Below are 20,314 nucleotides of genomic sequence, written 5' to 3'. Positions count from 1 at the left end.
ATACCTTTTTAAAAAAAAGTTTTTATTTAAATTCCAGTTAGTTAACATAGAGTGTAATATTAGTTTCAGTTGTACAATAGAGTGACTTAACACTTCCCTACATCACCCAGTGCTCATCATAACAAGTGCACCCCTTAATCACCATTCCCCCACCCACCTCCCCTCTGGTCGTCTTTGGCATTCCTTAACTTGTGATATCTGAAATATCTTAATTGCGGTAGTGGTTATATTTGCCACAACTTCTTGAGGTATTTATACTCAACAAAATTAAAACAAACAAAAGGAATTATGGACGTCCTCTAATCTGAGATAAATCTACTTCCAATAAATAATGATATATTGATATGATCCTATCTCTTCAAAATGCCCCTTAATTTTTTTCTAAACTGTCCAGATACTTTCAGGTTCATTCAACAAATATTTATCAACCATGTATAATGTGCCACAACATATAAAATGTGCCTTATATATGAAAAAAGAATAATAAATGTATACATACTTGTACTGAATTGAATAATGTCCCTCCAAAATTCATATCTCTCCAGAACCTGTGAACATGATCTTATGAGGAAATAAATTCTTTGAAGATGTAATCAAGTTAGGATGAGGTCATACCAGATTCTGGCAGGCCCTAATCCAGACTGGTATCTTTGTAAGAAGAGGGAAATTTGAACATATAGACGTGCACAGAAGGAAGATTATGTGAGACACAATGAAGACAGCATTATGAAGACAGGCAGAGATTGAAGTGATTATAAACTAAGGAATGCCAAAGATTACCAGCAAACACCAAAAGCAAAGAAGAAGCAAGCGAGTTTCTTTCCTTAGACATTTCATTGAGAGCACAGCCCTTTCAGCACTTTGATGTCAAACTCCAAGCCTTCATATCTGTTGTAGAACAAATTTCTTTTGGCTTGAACCACCCAGTTTGTGGCACTGTAGCAGCTCTGGAAACTGATGCAATATCCAATTTTTGAAGTGTGATGCAAGAAAGTATTATGGAGCTGCGGAAGAGTTAAAATAATATTAGTTTGGATTCCCAAGGAAGATCTCTTAGTGAAATAATCTCAAATTCAGATGGAGAGATAAGTAGCAGTTAGCAAGATGAAGATGAGGGCAATGAGGAAGAGAGGAGTAACCAGGCAGAGAGGTCTGCCTTTTGCAGTCTCTTTGCCATATTTCTAGACTCAGAAAGAAGGCAGCCTACAGAGAGTGGAGGGGACACATTGGAAATATGATCAGCCATATTTCTCTAAGGAGGAATCATAGGGATAGAGGAGAGTGGGCAGAAAAGGAAAGTGGGAGAAATTAAGAGGGTAACTACTGTGGTAATTCAAGTGACAGATATCATTGGCTGAAACTAGAGTAGAGATGGTGGGAGGAAGCCTTATTTGAGATTATTTTTGGAGGTAGACTCATCAGAACTTCGTAATGGATTGGATGTGGGGGCGAAAGAGAGGGAGGTATTAAGAATAACTCGGTTTCTGGCATGAACAATTAGGTGACTGAAAATGCCATTTGCTGTCATGAAAAGACTTAGGGAGAAATGGTTTTGGCAGGAGAGGATCAAAAGTTGCATCTTGGACCTTTTAAATGCAGGATGCTTGTGTGTTATCTAAGTGAGTGTGTCTAAGAGATAGTTGGATAGATAAACCTGGAGTTTATATTCAAGAATTGTAAATGTATGGGTAATATTATATATATATAGATATATATCTATATCTATCTATCTATATATATATCTATATATCTATACACACACATATGTGGGTATATACATGTATATATGGTTGTATATATAAGAATTGTAAATATATGGGTGGTATATGTGTATAATGTGTATATATATATATACATATTGTGTATGTATGATATGTAACATTATATACCCATATAATATATACCCATATATAATATATATACATTATATATATTATATACCTATTATATACCCATTACCCATTATTATATATATGCTATATTATATATGTATGGGTAATTTATATATTAATATGGTAATATATATAACCCATACTAATAAATATATAATATATATTATAGTACCCATATATTTTATATTTATATATATATATTTAATTCCAGTGTAATTAATGTACAGTGTTATATTGGTTTCAGGTGTACAATATAGTGATTCAACAATTCTACACATTACTCAGTGCTTATCAAGATAAGTGTACTCTTAATTCCCTACACCTATTTCACCCATCCCCCCACCCACCTCACCTCTGGTAACCACTGGTTTGTTCTCTATATTTAAGACTTTGTTGTTTGGTTTGTTTCTTTTTTCTTTGTTTATTTGATTCTTAAATTCCACAAATGAGTGAAATCAAAAGGTATTTATCTTTTTCTGACTGACTTACCTCACTTAGAATTATACCCTCTAGGTCCATCTGTGTTGTTGCAAATGGAAAGATTTCATTCTTTTTTTATGGCTGAGTAATATTCCATTATATGTATATCCCATATCTTCCTTAACCATTCATCTGTTGATGGACACTTGGGTTGCTTCCATAATTTGGCTATTGTAAATAATGCTGCAATAAACATAGGGGTGCCTATATCTTTTTGAATTAGTGTTTTTGTATTCTTTTGGTAAATACTCAGTAGTGGAATTACTGGATCATATGGTAATTCTATTTTTAATTTTTGAGGAACCTCCATACAGTTTCCTACAGTGGCTGTACCAGTTTCATTCCTACCAGTAGTGCTTGAGGATTCCTTTTTCTCCACATCCTCACCAACACTTGTTTTTCTTGTCTTGATTCTAGCTATTCTGACAGGTGTAAGGTGATACCTCATTGTGGTTTTGATTTGCATTTCCTTGATATTAATGATGTTGAGCATCTTTTCACATGTCTGTTGGTCCTCTGTATGTCTTTTTTAGAGAAATGTCTGTCTCATGTCTTCTGCCCCTTTTAATTGGATTATTTGTTTTTTTGGTGTTGAATTGCTAAATTCTTTGTATGTTTTGGGTACAAACCCTTTATTGGATATGTCATTTGCAAACATCTTCTCCCATTCAGCAGGTTGTTTTTTGTTGTTGTTGTCGTTGATTATTTCCTTTGCTGTGCAGAAGTTTTTTTATTTTGATGTATTCTGCATGGCAATATTTTAAATCATGAAGTGGGTAAGAACATTCAGGGAGAGAGTGTATAATCATGAAAGGCTTTAGACTGAACCCTGAAGAGTTCCAAACTTCAGGGATTGGATAAGAAAAGCACTCAAAAAAAGTACCTGAAAAGGAGCAGCCGGATGGGTAGAAGGACTATCTGGAAAGAGCAGTATCATGGAAGCCAAGTGATGAGAATGTCACACAAATTAAAGTGTATTCAACGATGAAAAAATAGTTGAGATGCCAAATGTCTTAGACTATCTTACTCTTCACAATATTCATTGTCCTTCCCTGTTAAAGTAAAGCATGCCTATGGACTTACTTTGACAAGAGTGACAGGAGTCACTAGCATACACTTCACCTACCCTTTTTCCTTTAGTCATGGCACAAGCAATATCTAGGTAGAGGGTGCTCTATCAGCTTGGCTCTTAAGTGAAGTCAAAGTGGAGCATAATCATAGCTGATCTGTGATAGACATGTAAAATGAGTGAAAATAAGCCATTGTTGCTATTATTTGGGTCTTTTATTACTGAAGGAATGCTAGACTATTTTGAATGATAAACCAAGTAAGATACAAACAGATAAGAGTACTGTGGCAATAGCAACATAGATATTTGGTGACCTTTGTAAGAGGGTTATTGGTAGCATGGAGGATATCAACTTGCAATTAGGTGAAGAGTGAATGAGAGATAGGAAATTGGAGAGATAGTCTAAATTATGAAGAATTAGTGGAGTAGAGGAGAGAAATAGTATAGATTTTGAGGTGGGGTATATGAAATCAAGGTTTTATCTTTTTAAGATACAGATGGAATTAAAGCACGTTAGGACATTGAAAAGGATGACTCAGTAGAGAGGGAGAGGGCTGAAGATGTAGGAGTATAGCCTCTAAGAAAGGGAGAAGAAAGAAAAAATGGGTAGACTGGAATCTGATAGGACCTGTGCTTCAACAGGAGAGAAGAAGGAACAGATGGGGTGTACATCCGCGGCTGGGAAAATTTGCAATTCTAAACAAAGGCAAATGTCTTTTAAAAATATTCACATTTTAGGAACTAATCTTCAACTCAGTTTTATAGCTCCATTTTAAAATGTGGGGATTTGATACAGTTTCTTATGTAAACTCTCAGTCCAAAAAACCAAAGTTGGTTAAAAAAAAAAAATCCCATTAGGTTTCCATCTGCTTCATTCAGATTTATAGGGTACTTCTACTTGAATTTATAAAATTCTTTTCCTTTAAGAGACCCTGGTCAAAATCTGGGAGGTGCTAGAAATTTCTCATCTTTGTGAGTCAGACAAAGTGATTGATCCTTTAAGCAAAGCTTTTACTGATTATATTCATTTATGCATGCCCTGCCCTACTCTATACCTCTAAGCAGCAGAGTCTCCTGATCCTTCCATCCAAAAGCATTTCCAGAATCTCCTTAACAGCTTACAGCATTCTTTGCTTTGGGGACTGATGGAGAAGACGTTACAAGTGTTTTGGGGGAAAGTATGGCTATAATTTATTTTCTGGGGAATAAGTAGTATTGCACACGTCATAATAAAAATGGATGAGCATGAAATGATTTATTTCCTAAAAGAATATAGGGATGTTTTATAAGATGCAGTGTAATTGTTGGGATTTGTCCCTCACCCAGTCTGATGTTGACAGGGACACAGCCACTATCTGTCTGAAACATTTTCCCCAGAGCTTACTGAATGGCAAATTTAATTCCTGGGGGAAAGCTTGATGTTCATAGTCTCTGAAGTGCTTACAGTTTAAAGTCAGAATAAAAGCTTACTCTACGGCTCAGACAGTTTGGTGGGTATAATCAAGCTAGGTTTTGTGTCTTAATACTTGTATTTCCACAATACTAATTGTAGTATCCCAAGCTCTTGTTAATTTTGATTGCATTTACAGTTGATCTTTGAACAGCATGGGGGTTAGGGACATTGATCTCCTGCGCAGTCAAAAATCTGAGCATAACTTTGACTCCTTAAAAACTTAATTACTAATAACCTACTGTTGAAGCCTTATGATAAGTAGTTGATTAACACATATTTTGTATGTTATATGTATTATTGCATGTATTAAGTATTAGAAAAGAAAATGTTACTAAGAAAATTGCAAGGGGGTTGCCTGGGTGGCTCAGTTAAGCGTCTGCCTTCCTCTCAGGTCATGATCCCAGGGTCCTGGAATCAAGTCCCACATCGGGCTCCTTGCTCAGCGGGGAGCCTGGTTCTCCCTCTGCCTGCTGCTCCCCCTGTGTGTATTCTCTCTGTCTCTCTGACAAATAAATAAAATCTTTTTTTAAAAAGAAAATTGTAAGGATAACACATTTACAGTAGTATACTGTATTTACCAAAAGAAATCCACATATAAGTGGACCCGTGCAACTCAAACGTCTGATGTTCAGGGGTCAACTGTATAAAATTTTTTGACCATTCCTGTATTGAAAGATTCTGGTGAGATCTATATATTTAAGAGCTCAGTGGCAGAGAGGATAAGAGAACTTTCCTGTTCTTTCTCTTCCTTTTCTGCCTCCCCTTCATCATCTTCTTCCTTTTCCTTTTTTCCCCCTCTTCTTACCCCTCTCTTCCTATTTATTCTTTTTCAGCTTACATGTTAGCTAAATTAAATATTCAGTATAAATAATCTTACAAACTAGATTGCTCCATAAATTAATAAAATAGCTTGAAAAATTATTATATCTCTATTGATACCAAACATTCAGTAAATTTTGTTTTCAGAGAGAGAGAGTGCCTGCACACAGACACATGCTCATGCCCATGCAGGGTCAGGGAGGGGCAAAGGGAGAGGGAAAGAAAGAGTCTTAAGTAGGCTGGATGCCTAGCAGGGAGCCTGATGTAGGGCTCCATCTCATGACTCTGAGATCATGACCTGAGCTGAAATCAAGTCAGATGCTTAACTTGATGCTTAACCGACTGAGCCTCCCAGGTGCCCCAACACTAATATGGATATTATCTCTTATTGCACGTATATATGAATGGCCAAGTGTATATATGATGTGCTTTATAGAGGACTAATTCATGACAATACTTAAAAAACTTTATAAATGTCTAACAGTTTCTTCTTTCATATAAACTTATCCTGGTGTCATATTGGCATCTGCTCAAGAATTACAGGGCCTAGAATTTTAAGACCTTCTTTGACATCTTTGAGCCTCACAGGGCTCCAGAGACCTATCTATGAGTTCCCCTGCTCTTGTCAGATATACTTCCCATTAGAGGAAAGTCTCCCCATCCAGCTAGTTCCCCTATCAACTAGACTAGCTGCCCTCCACCTGGTCCTCAACCTAATGGATTTCACTTCCCTTTCAGCCCATAAATTATTCAAACAAGCCAATCACATTCTACAGCAGGAACAGAGGGTCACCTCACCCTCTTGTTACAACAAAGCCTACTTCTTCCATGGCTACTTTTGATTCACTCTGTTCCTGAGAGCAGATATTCCCTATGTTGTCCTGCATGGTATGTAGTGTCTTTATCCCTGAGCTGTGAGTATGTGAGGTTGACAAACTTCTCCTAATTTCATGTGTCCAGTGTCATGTATCATGTGCTCGGTCATCTTGTAATATTCAGGGTGGGAGAGCTTTCCTTGACCAATCAGGTGAGCAGGAGATGACCAGAAACATCACATTTCTATCCTCACAGAATAAGAACAGACATCATATGCTGCTGGATTTTAATCAAGCTTAGAGTCTGTTCCCAATCATGAACCCAATTTCACTTTCATTTTCATATGTAAACTTTCAAAGTGTGGCAATTTTGGGACACTTTAAAAATTTGGGTTTAGCTTTAGGCTTTTCAGCCATTTTCAATAATTTACATATATATGCACACATGCATGCATGTTTTGAACTACTTTAGTTTTTATAATGGTTTTGAACATGGAAGTTGCCTTTATAACAAATTGACTAAAAAGAGTATTAAAAAGAGAAAAGGCAAATTATTGACTTATTAAAAATATTATTGCTTATCAAAATGTACAATTCAAACAAGTTCAGTTGTGTTTATATGTAACAGTGACCCAATTGTCTAGAAAAACTCTTTTGGAAAAAAAAGTTAGTGAGTCTCTTCAAAAACTAAATGGAATAGTGGTTAAGGCTTTCAATAACATAAACAATAGTAAAAGTTATAACTAAATTTGCCTACCCAAATTATACATTCTATGTCAGTGAAGCCTTAAATTAATGAATTCATTAATTCATTGATTCAGCATGTATTTATTATGCTTCTGTATGTACCAAGTTAACTACTTCAGTGGGTTCTGAGAGTATCCTCAAAATTGTGTAGAATATAGTATCAGGCTAAGAAGTAAAAGCAAACTCATAAAATTATGACAAAGGCTCAGAGAGTCTAGGGGACTTACCCAAGATCACACAAATCCTGTCAGCCTGAAAGGCTGCCGTGTGTGTTTTTGGTAGTGCATTCTAAAAGTGATTCCATGAACATCAGTGACATGGAAAACAATTTTCTTCCAAGTGCTAAAACATTTAAAACAATCAAAAAATGTTACAGGAGGTAACAGAGATTTATGTAGATAGTCCTCATGTGTGAGACTTCATGAAGAAAGTAGGTTTTGAGCTGAGCCCAGGAATGGTTTAATGTAAGGAAAAAAGCAAAGGACATTTTTATTAAAAGGGCTATTAATGGCAAAGTTCTCTATAGTTAGGAACGTGATTAATTAACATATGCTTGGCTTGGTAGGGTGACTGACTGAATTAGAGGTTAAATTGCTTTCCAGAAGTAAGAATAGATAGTAAAATAGTTAGAAAAAGCACTCTAATTGAGTAAAAATGTTAGTAAAGTGCTAATATTTCCATGACTTTAGAGAGTTAATATGGTTGCAGAATAAATCTAAAATAAACAAAAAGAAGCTTAGGAAGCTGAGAAGTCAAGCTCAGCATTGTTTGTTGTATGCCTAGTGAGATGTATGAAAGACCCATTTAATTTCTGTGGCATTGGAAAAGTTCCTCCAACCTGCCTTATCTCATCATTTCCCATCCCACATCACCATATTGATTCCTGTTAATTACCACACATGCTTACAATTGTTTGAGCCTATATTAATAATGATTATCATTTATTGAACATCTACTGTGTGTTCATGCACTGTGATGAAATTAAAATACTTTTCTTCTGGGAGAAAGTGGTATCATTTTAGGATAGATATATGCTTTTTTCTTTTTTAGCTAGAAAATGAAAGTCATCCATCATTTACGCCTAGAGGGAGGAAGAGGGGTATACATTTGATACCAGCATCTTGAGAATAACTCACCTTGGAAATTGACTCATATTTGGGCTTTGAAGCTGTCATTTTCCCTATGAGAAGATAATTGTAATAGGGCCAGAACTGACAAGTGGGGTTTTGATGTAAACAATGAACAAACCGACAGATCAATAAATGCTGAGCAAGGCATGCTTCACCTCAGATTATATTGACTTACTGCAAAAATAATGGAGTGACAAAATGAAAATGTGTTATGTTTTATCTGAGTTATGGTCATAGCAATATATAAGGTAATAGATTAACTCAGATAAGACTTGCAGCAAAAGAAGCATCAAGAAAAACTATAAGAAAATCAATTTGCAAACACCTTCATGAAAGCAAGTTTCTAAGGAACAATCAGCACACTTTACTAAAGAAAAATACGGGTCACACTTGTTTTCTATCTGTACTAGACAACTAGATTGGCTAAGAAATATGTTTTTATTTTAGCTTAAGGGATTTGACCTTCAACAGAGGTTATTTTAGTAATTTTATTACTCAGAGGCCTCAGCTCAGTGTCCTAGTGGGTCCAAAATTCCAAATCTTGAGTGCTTTTTGACAAGCTCCAGGAAGTAAAACTGTGACAATGATAGGTACCATTGGACTACTGTATAAGTAGACAGTCTCTGCCTGTTAACTCACTTCTGCTTCAGCCTTTGAGTCAAGATCATATTCTCAGGGTGGCCTTAACCAATGACTAAACCAGATTGTGCTATAAAAGGGAGGCTGTTTCCACCCAATATGGGATTGCTCTAACAGGCAATTTTTATACTAGAGTGCCCTGTTGGTTTTCAGAGACTTTGTCACACCCTTCTGCTCAGTTTTGTTTTTTTCTTTTTTCCTTTCATAGGTGTTGCTTGCCAGTAAAACTTTTGGATTCCTAATTCTTTCTTAGGATCTGCTTCCTAGAGAACTTGATTGACAGTGATACTAGAACAAGTCCAATAAAACAGTAAGATGGAATTTGGGTTCTTGATTGCCCACCATCTTGTTGGCAATGAGGATCCTATATGAGGTAGTATCCCTGGCACAAGCACACTGTTCTTAGCATAAGGTAGTGGTGGCCCAATTGCCATCATTGGTAGTGACTTTGGAGACTTTTATGAGAAAGGAGACACAGTGGGAGAGCACAAAATGCTGATGACCAGACTTAGGATTTAATAGTTACCAAGTTTCAAAGATGATTGAATGCTTAGTCAAAGCAGGACTATTGGGCCAAAGTCAAAATCCTGCTTGGGAAAACCTGTATCCTGACACATCTGGGTAGATGCACCTAAACGTGGGCTCCACAAATTTCTGTGATTCCCCAGAGCCCCCCAGAGGTGGTCCATGCTTCCTTATTATGAGCTAGCACATCTACATGTGGGAAGATACTGCTGAGGCCTCTTCCTTGTAAGGCTGCAAGAACCCCTCTCAGGATTAGTCCCCACTTCTCTTTTAGCTTTCAGGCCAAGAGGTAGGGTTAGGTTGAAGGACAACTAAACTGGAGGCATGTAGAGCATGATATGGGAGAAAAGGACTTTATACCAAAGGATCTCTAAGAATTAACCAGCATGAACCAGCAAGAGCTGCAGGAGTTTACTTGGGATTAGATTTTCAGCATGCCAGAATTAAATCAAAGAGGCTAAAATAAGGGAGAACATATTGACTTGGAACATACTCTCAGGATACTTGCTTAATATCCTAGCAAAGATTCAGGTGATGGAATAAACTTAGTGCCAAGGTGACTCTTAGAAATAGTAAACAAACTTAACTTTGTTAAACAAAGTTGAAATGTCTGAATTGTCATAAAAGATGGTAGAGGAAGAGATTTATAAAGCTTGGAAATGGATGCTAGAATGAAAATATTATGTGAGTCTAGAAGACCTTTGGTAGAGCTGGGGAAGACATACCATCCCCCAAACCCATCAGGAATGAGGATTAGTGAGAGGGATTCCAGAATCACTAAAATGTTTAGGAATGGCTCTCCTCTGAGAGTCAAGACTTATGATATGGGGATGATATAGCTCAGAAGCAGTATCGGCCAGGTAGTAGCAGTTAAATTCCAGAAACCAGGAGTCATAATTATCGTAACCACTGTTAAGGTCAGAGCTGTAGCCCAGGGCGCTTGACCCACAGAGAACTGTGGAGTTGGTTAACAGAATGCAGTATATCTAAGAGCAAAATAATTAGTAGCTAACAGATATAATCAGAAGAAAGCAAGAATGGATGAAGAGGAAACTGACCACAGCCTAAGTAAAGTGGTTCATCATTTGCTCAGTTTCCATACCTATGCCAATTTTCAGTCTCGAAACCTATTGACTGCTGTGGTGGCAAGGCCATCCAGGAAAGGAACTTATAACAGCACAGCAAACATATTTTGTAATGATTTCCTCAGTCCTTTCTCAAAGGACCAGTAGCCACTTACTCAGGTGACAATGTATTGGGAAAAAAGAATACTCAAAAATTTTGAGTATTGGTACACAAGGCTTCAGCTGTTCTTGATACCCAAAGGCTGATGCATCATTATTGCTATAGCTCCCATTGAAATGAAGATATACGGGAGCTAGGTAATAAATATAATCTTGGCCAAAATCTATATTAGAGTAGATGCATTGCATCTGAGAATCCAACTAGTCTTCATTTCCTTTGGACCTTGAATGTATAATTGAGATTGGTGTTCTTGACAATTAGAGGAAATCTCACATTGGGTTCTTGCTCTCTAGTGAAGAAGGCTAAGCAGAAGCCCCTGAAACTGCCCCTCACTGGCCAAGGTAGTAGGGAGGAGATTAGTACCACTTTTAAAGACCTAATAAACCTCTATAATGTGGTCACTGCAGAAACCAGATATATTCTGGAGAATGACTATAGACTACCTCAATCTCAACCAAGTGATAGCCCCAATTGCAACTGCTATACCATACATGGTATCATTCCCAGAGCATATTAGTATGACCTTAGATACATGGTATCTGACCACTGAATTGGTGAATGCATTTTTTTTTCCAATAGAGAAAGACTGTCATAGTTTGTATTCATACAGAACAGAAAACAACATGCATTCACAAATTTGCCCCAGTGCTATGCTAAGTCTTTTAATCTCTGCGATAATATAGTCCAAAGAGATATGGAATGATGTGGCATCCCACAAAGCATCACACTGATCCATTACATAAATGATATCATACTGATCAAGCAGGATGAGCAAGAGGTGGTAAGAATGTTAGAGGCCTTGGTGAGGCACATGCCCTCTAGAAGATGAGAAATCAACCTGACAATAAGAAACCAACTATGAGTCATTGAAATTATAGTATTCTTTGAGAAGATCAAACATCTACTTGATATTAAGTCAATTTTCCTGAGCTGCTTCTGTCCTGGAGATACCAGTAATCCCTTCTCATAGGAATAAGCACTTATCCTGGCTACTGTATTTCATTCCTGAAGAGCCTCAATCAGTACCACAATCCAGGGGCTTATGGTGTACTTGCTTCCCAGGCAGTGAATCCCTATAATATAGTACCTGACCAAGAGACCCACTAAGTGAAAAAAGTAGGATCTATCGTTTGAGTTATATACTGTACCATCCAGAAGCAGCCAGACTGATAGGTCACTTTAACAGTCTGCTGAAGGCACAGCTGAAGCACTTAGTCAAAGGCAATAGTTGTGGGCATGAAGGGCCATCCCACAGGTTACAACATCTCCCATTGAATCACAATACATATGATATTGTGAGCTCAATTAATTGATCTAGCTACAAATGGGGTGGAAGCAGGAATGTCTCCATTTATCACCATTTCCAATAACCCACTGGGGGTTTATGTTTACTTTCCCTTCAGCTCTGGACTCTGCAAGTTAGAGGTAGTGGTCCCCAAAGGGACTTTACTCTTGTCAGGGGATGCAACAGGATTTATTTCAATTACAAGCTAGAGTTGCTGCCTGAGCACGTTGTACTCCTTATGTCCATGCACCAGCAGTCAATAAGAGAAATTAAGATACTGGTAGGGATATTTGACCTGATCATCAAGAGAAGGCAGGGATGCTATGGGAACAAGGAATAATATATGTGGAACTCTGCACTCTTTTGGTTGCCTATTGGTAATTTCTTGACCAACTGTGATTATAGACAAGATTAGCAACTCGTATATAAGAAAGATACATTTATTAGAGTCAGACCTCTAAGAAGTGGGGGTATAGGTCATACCCCCAAGTAGGCCATTGTGACCACCAAAGGTGATAGCTGAGGCAAGGAAAATTTAGAGTAAACTGTGGAAGAAGTAGATGATTTCAGCCTTGGAATCAATTGCAGTGATAGGGTTTGTATGTAGTTCTTTTCCCTAACTTCCTAATCTTTTCTAAGTTTTCCTTTTGTAAGAAAGGCCCATCAGAGTCCTGGAGCTCCCTGCACATACGTGGAGAAGTGGATCCACATGGTGCAAGGAGGGGACTGTGGCAGATTGGTTCTTTCCTCAGGAGAGAGCTCATTGCCCTGCTTTGAGAACTGTGCTTAGCTGACAGCCTCCAGCTATTAACTTCTTTGGGTTCACTTGTAATTTTGAGTGAAGGTAACCTTCTCTGGTTAGCCAATGACAGAGAAAGATTCTGGTACAAAGGCCTATCCATTTTTGCCCAATGCATTAGAACTCCTTTAATGGGAGTTAATGGGAGCTCCCTTTGGAGCTCCTCTTGTGTCATCCTAGACTTTGTCAAATCTGCGATTCACACTAATGGCACCCTTCCTCAATCCTGCTTCCTACCTTTTACTTTCACAGGTGTTACTCCTTCATAACACTTAGTACTCTCCTCAGAAAACCCAATGTCTCACAAACCCAAAGCATATATGGTATAAACATTAAAACTTGTGATACTGCAACATTATTCTTAAAGATTAAAAAAAAAACAGGACATGTTCCAGAGTAGTAATTAGAAAACTGTAGGGTAAGGGGGTGGGTGGAGAAAAGGCTGCAAAGAGGTATTATATGATAGCAGACAAGAAGGATTAGGAATAAACCATCTTGGAAGATGAGGACAGAAAAATAGTCTATAATGATGACTTGTTCACCATATTCTGGAAAACTTGAACTGGGGAGCTATTTTTAAACTTAATAAGATTAAGTTTAAGACTAATAAAATAAATCTCTTTTATTATTATGTATAACTATAGACTTAGGATAATAGTTACTTCCAAAGAAATTTGAGGCTAAAATACAGGTTAAAGACCTTCTAAATTCTGATGATAAATACATAATCATTAATTAAGGAAATGTTGGAGATCATATATTTACATTTATTTTTGAAGTTGGGTTTTGGACTATACCCATTCTTTCTTACAGTGAATCCCTTGGATTTGCTATCAGAGACAGAATGTTGTGTGGGATGCCTGAGATTTTGGGGGGAATGGTACCCAGATTTATATGTTCTTGAACATGGATATTCCCTTTCTCAGGGTCAAATATCTTTAACTTCCTTTCATGAAGGAATATCAGTCATTTCTCTTAGAAGAAAATAAAGTACAATGACTGCCTTCAAATAATTGAAAGGCTGATAGTATGGCCAAGGGGTAAATGGTGGGAGGAAAGAGGTATTAACCTAGTGCAGAAAAGACTGGCACACAGAGGTATGTTAAGCTCCCTGTCACTGTTCGAGCAAAAGAGGGACAGACATATCAAGGAAGTAGAGGAAACTTTGGGAGGGCATTTATCTAGGTGATGTTAAGGCTCTTTCCTATTCTAAGTTTAAGGAATTGAAATTAGGATCTAACACCATGTGAAGACCTGCTATTCAGAGTACGTTACATAGAATTCAAAACAAAAGAAAAGGGGCTAAGATATAGAAGCTGTAATACATATGGAAGCTATAGGATGGATTATATAATAAACAGCTTAAGTACTAAAGCTATATTATAAGGTTGTACAATCTTTCTCTAGAGGATTTATAATCTACATAAAATCCTCATCTATTATCTGGCAAAACTGAATTCTGGCACATTCTGAGGAAGTTGGGATAGCAGAGGTGAATATATTTGAGTGTCTTTAATGTCCTCGTTGGTCCGAAGATTAGATTCTCTGAATTTGTGGGGTTCTGGTTCCAAGATGGCAGAGAACCAGGAGACCTAAAGTTCGTCTGGTCCCAGGAATTCAGCTAGAGAGCTACCAAACCATTCTGAATACCTATGAACACAACTGGAGAATGAAGAAAAGAGTAGCAGAAACTCTATAAACAGAAAAGTGACCACTTTCTGCAAGGAGGAGAAAAGATGGCCGAGGAGCAGGAGACCCTTTCTCAGCTGGTCCCCTGAGTTGAGCTGGATATCTACTGGACCATCCTGAACACCCACGGAATCAGCCTGAGACGCAGGAAGATACATCTGGATCTCTATAAATGAACATCTCCAGCACTGAATACTGAGGTATGAAATGGGGAGCTGTGAATCCGTGCATAGATATTGGAGGATGAACAGAAGGAGGAGGGAGCCTACGCACTGGGGCGCCGGGAAGCAGTAGCCACTTGCACTGGGGAGCGGGCCGGACTCGTGGGCCGGCACCTGCGAGAGAGCAGACTGAGACTGTGAGCATGGGTACGCACATGCGACCAGACTGAAAACTGGAGCTCCGGAGCACTCACTGGAACCAGACTAAAACCAGGAGCTTGGGACTGTGAGTGTGCGTCCAAACTGAAAAGCGAAGCTCCGGAGCGCACACTCGATCTAGACTGAAACCGAGAGTTCGGGAGCGCGCGCGCGCGCGACCAGACTGAAACAGGGAGCTCGGGAGCATGTGTGGGAACCAGGGGTGGCTGGCGGTGTTAGAAGCACAAAGGACAGAGACGTGCCGGCCCTGGAAGCGAGGGCTGGGAGAGCAGCTGTGGGGCGCACAACCCGAGACACTGCAGGGTTTTTAGCAGCACCAATAGAAACAGAGTTAAAGTGGCCAAGAGAGCTCAGTGGAGAGTGGACTACGATCTCTCTGTTCTGAGACAGAAACTAGGATACGGCCACTGCTGCTCTGACTCTCAGAAGAGGCACAGAAAACCACCAGGGAAAGCCACCAGAGAACAAAAGCCCAGAAATACTGCCTCACAGTGTGCCAATCCCCATCCCCTCTTGCAGGGGACAGGGCAACTACCCAACAGGGTTGCCTGAATATCAGTGCAGCAGGCCCCTCCCCCAGAAGGCAGGCTGAAAAATCAAGAAGCCCACATCCCTAAGGTCCCTATAAAACAAGTGCACACTGCCTGGGTCCTGGTCAATAACTTGGGCTCTGGGCATCCCCACAACATCTCCTCATCAGAATGACGAGGAGGAGAAATCCCCCCCAGCAAAGAAAAGACAATGAGTCTGTGGCCTCTGCCACAGAACTGATGGACATCGATATAACCAAATTGTCAGAAATGGAGTTCAGAGTAACAATGGTCAAGATGATGTGTAGGTTTGATAAATTATCAGTGAAAATATAACGAGTATGTAGAATCTCTAAGGGCAGAAATGAGAGCGAGTCTGGCAGAAATTAAAATTCTATGAATCAAATGCAGTCTAAACTAGATGCTCTGATGGCCAGGGTAAATGAGGCAGAAAAACGAATTAGTGAATTGGAGAATGGGATGGTAGAAGAGAAAGTTAAAACAGAAACATGGCTCAAAAAAATCCAATCTCAAGAATGTAGATTATGGGAGATTACTGACTCAATGAAACGTTCCAATGTCAGACTCTCTGGCATCCCCGAGGTGGTGGAGAAAGAGAGAGGTGTAGAAGAGCTATTTAAACAAATTCTAGCTGAGAACTTCCCTACTCTGGCAAAGGAAACAGGCATTCGTGTCCAAGAGGCAGAGAGGACCCCTCCCAAGGTCAATGACAACAGACCTACACCACGTCACGTCATAGTTCATTTCACAAATATTAGATCCAAGGATACAGTATTGAAAGCGGCCAGGGCGAAGAAAATCCATACGTACAGAGCGAAAAATATCAGAATAACGTCAGACCTGTCTACAGAGACCTGGTAGGCCAGGAAGGGTTGGCAGGGTATTCAAAGCTCTATCTGAGAAGAACATGCAGCCAAGAATCCTTTATCCAGCAAGGGTGTCATTCAGAATTGATGGAGAGATAAGGACCTTCCAGGATGGGCAGAAACTGAGGGAATTTGTAACCACCAAACCAGCCCTACATGAGATATTAAGGGGGGTTCTATAAAAGTAAAAAGGTCCCAAGAGTGATACAGAATAGAAATTAACAATCTATAGAAACAAAGACTTCACAGGCAACATGACATCATTAAAATCATATCTCTCAATATTCACTCTCAGTGTGAATGGCCTAAATGCACCCATAAAACACTCCCATAAAACAGGGTTGCTGATTGGATAAAAAGACATCACCCATCCATTTGCTGTCTACAAGAGACTCATTTTGAACCTCAAGATACATCCAGACTGAAAGTGAAGGGATGGAAAACCATTTTTCATGCCAACGGACCTCAAAAGAAAGCTGGGGTAGCAATTCTCATATGAGACAGATTCGAATTTTAAACTAAAGATGGTAGTTAGAGATACAGAAGTACACTGTATTATTTTTAAAGGGTGTATCCAACAAGAGGATCTAATAATTATAAATACCTATGCCCCCAAGGGGGGAGCAGCCAGGTACACAAGCCAACTCTTAACCAGAATAAAGAGACATACAGATAAAAATACGTTAATTGTAGGGGACCTCAACACTCCACTATCAGCAATAGATCATCTAAGCAGAAAATCAACAAAGAAATAAGAGTTTGGAATGACATACTGGACCAGATGGACCTCATAGATATATATATAGAACACTACACCCCAGAACAGCAGAATACTCATTCTTTTTGAATGCACATGGAACTTTCTCCAGAAAAGACCATATACTGGGTCACAAAACAGGTCTCAATCGATACCAAAAGACTGAAATCATTCCCTGCATATTCTCAGACTACAATGCTTTAAAACTGGAACTCAATCACAAGGAAAAATTTGGAAGAAACTAACACTTGGAAACTAAGAACCATCCTGCTCAAGAATGATTGGGTAAACCAGGAAATTAAAAATCAGTTTAAACAATTTTTGGAGACCAATGAGAATGAAAACACAACGGTCCAAAACCTATGGGACACTGCAAAGGCAGTCCTAAGGGGAAAATACATAGCCATCCAAGCCTCACTCAAGATAATAGAAAAATCTAAAATGCAGTTTTTATATTCTCACCTCAAGAAGCTGGAGCTGGAACAGAAGAACAGGCCAAACCCACACATGAGAAGGCAGGTGATCAAGATTAGAGCAGAGATCAATGAATTAGTAACCAGGAGCACAGTAGAGCAGATCAACAGAACTAGAAGCTGGTTCTTTGAAAGAGTAAATAAGATCGATCAGCCACTGGCCAGACTTATTCAAAAGAATAGAGAAAGGACCCAAATTAATAAAATTATGAATGAAAGGGGAGAGATCACAAACAATACCAATGAAATAGGAAGGATCATTGGAAACTTTTATCAACAGCTTTATGCCAATAAATTAAACAACCTGGAAGAAATGGATGCCTTCCTGGAAACCTATAAACTACCAAGACTGAAACAGGAAGAAATTGATTATTTAAACAGACTGATTAATTATGAAGAGATTGAAGCAGTGATCAAAAACCTCCCCAAAAACAAGAGTCCAGGGCCTTATGGATTCCCCAGGGAATTCTACCAAACATTGAAAGAAGAAATAATATCTATTCTCCTGAAGCTGTTTAAAAAAATAGAAACAGAAGGAAAACTACCAACCTCATTCTATGAGGCCAGTATTACCTTGATCCCCAAACCAGGCAAAGACCCCATCAAAAAGGAGAATTACAGACCAATTTCCCTAATGAATATGGATGCCAAAATTCTCAACAAGATCCTAGCTAATAGGCTCCAATAGTACATTAAAAGGATTATCCATCAACACCAAGTGGGATTCATCCCTGTGATGCAAGCGTGGTTCAACATTCGCAAATCAATCAGCATGATAGATCATATCAACAAGAAAAGAGTCAAGAACCCTATGAGCCTCTTGATGCAGAAAAAGCATTTGACAAAATACAGCATCCTTTCCTGATTAAAACCCTTCAGAATGTAGGAGTAGAGGGTACATTCCTCAATCTCATAAAAACCATCTATGAAAAGCCTACGGCGAATATCATTCTCAATGGGGGAAAAGCTGGAAGCCTTTCCCTTAAGATCAGGAACACGACAAGGATGCCCACTCTCGCCATTATTATTTAACATGTACTAGAAGTCCTTGCAACAGCAATCAGACAACAAAAAGGGATAAAAGGTATCCAAATCAGCAAAGAAGAAGTCAAAGTGTCTCTCTTCGCAGATGACATGATACTCTATATGGAAAACCCAAAAGACTCCACCCCCATATTACTAGAACTTATAGAGCAATTCAGTAATGTGTTGGGATACAAAATCAATGCTCAGAAATCAGTTGCATTTTATACACGAACAATGAGACTGAAGAAAGAGAAATTAGGGAATCCATTCCTTTTACAATAGCACCAAAAATCATATGTTATCTCGTAATTAACTTAACCAGAGACGTAAAGGATCTATATTCTAGAAACTACAAATCACTCTTGAAAGACATTGAAGAAGACACAAAAAGAGAGAAAAATATTCCATGCTCATGGATTGGAAGAATAAACATAGTTAAAATGTCTATGCTACCCAGAGCAATCTACACTTTCAATGCCATCCTGATCAAAATACCAATGACATCTTTCAAAGAGCTGGAACAAACAGCCCTTAAATTTGTGTGGAACCAGAAAAGGCTCTGAATCTTCAAGGAATTGTTAAAAAGGAAAAACAAAGCTGGGGGCATCACATTGCCTGATTTCAAGCTGTACTACAAAGCTGTGATCACAAAGACAGCATGGTACTGGCACAAAAGCAGACACATAGACCAATGGAACAGAATAAAGAACCCAGAAATGGACCCTCGGCTCTTTGGGCAACTAATCTTTGAGAAAGCAGGAAAAAACATCCAGTGGAAAAAAGACAGTCTCTTCAATAAATGGTGCTGGGAAAATTGGCAGCCATATGCAAAAGAATGAAATCTGACCACTCTCTCACACCATACACAAGGATGAACTCCAAATGGATGAAAGACCTCGATGTGAGACAGGAAACTATCAAAATCCTAGAGGGGATCATAGGCTGCAACCTCTCTGCTATCGGCCACAGCAACTTTTTTCATGACACATCTCCAAAGGCATGAGAAACAAAAGAAAAAATGAACTTGTGGGACTTCATCAGGATAAAAAGCTTCTGCACAGCCAAGGAAAGAGTCAAAAAAACTAACAGGCAGCCCATGGAATGGGAGAAGATATTTGCAAATGACACTACAGATAAAAGACTAGTATCCAAGATCTACAAAGCACTTCTCAAACTCAATACATGGGAAGCAAATAATCAAATCAAAAAATGGGCAGAAGATATGAACAGACACTTCTCCAATGAAGACATACAAATGGCTAACAGACAGATGAAAAAATGTTCAACATCATTAGCCATTAGGGAAATTCAAATCAAAACCATATTGAGATACCACCTTACACCAGTTAGAATGGCAAAAATTGACAAGGCAGGAAACAACAAATGTTGGAGAGGATGTGGAGAATGAGGATCCCTCTTACACTGTTGGTGGGAATGCAAGTTGGTACAGCCACTTGGGAAAACAATGTGGAGGTCCCTTAAAAAGTTAAAAATTGAGTAACGCTATGATGCAGCTATTGCACTACTAGGTATTTACCCCAACGATACAGACATAGTGAAGAGAAGGGCCATATGCACCCCAATGTTCATAACAGCATTGTCCACAATAGCTAAATTGTGGAAGGAGCCAAGATGCCCTTCAACAGATAACTGGATTAAGAAGATGTGGTCCAT

Source organism: Ursus arctos, unplaced genomic scaffold (genome assembly GCF_023065955.2).
Source record: "Ursus arctos isolate Adak ecotype North America unplaced genomic scaffold, UrsArc2.0 scaffold_9, whole genome shotgun sequence".
NCBI lineage: Eukaryota > Metazoa > Chordata > Mammalia > Carnivora > Ursidae > Ursus > Ursus arctos.
The sequence above is the reverse complement of the archived record's forward strand: the minus strand, read 5'-3'. Positions refer to the sequence as shown.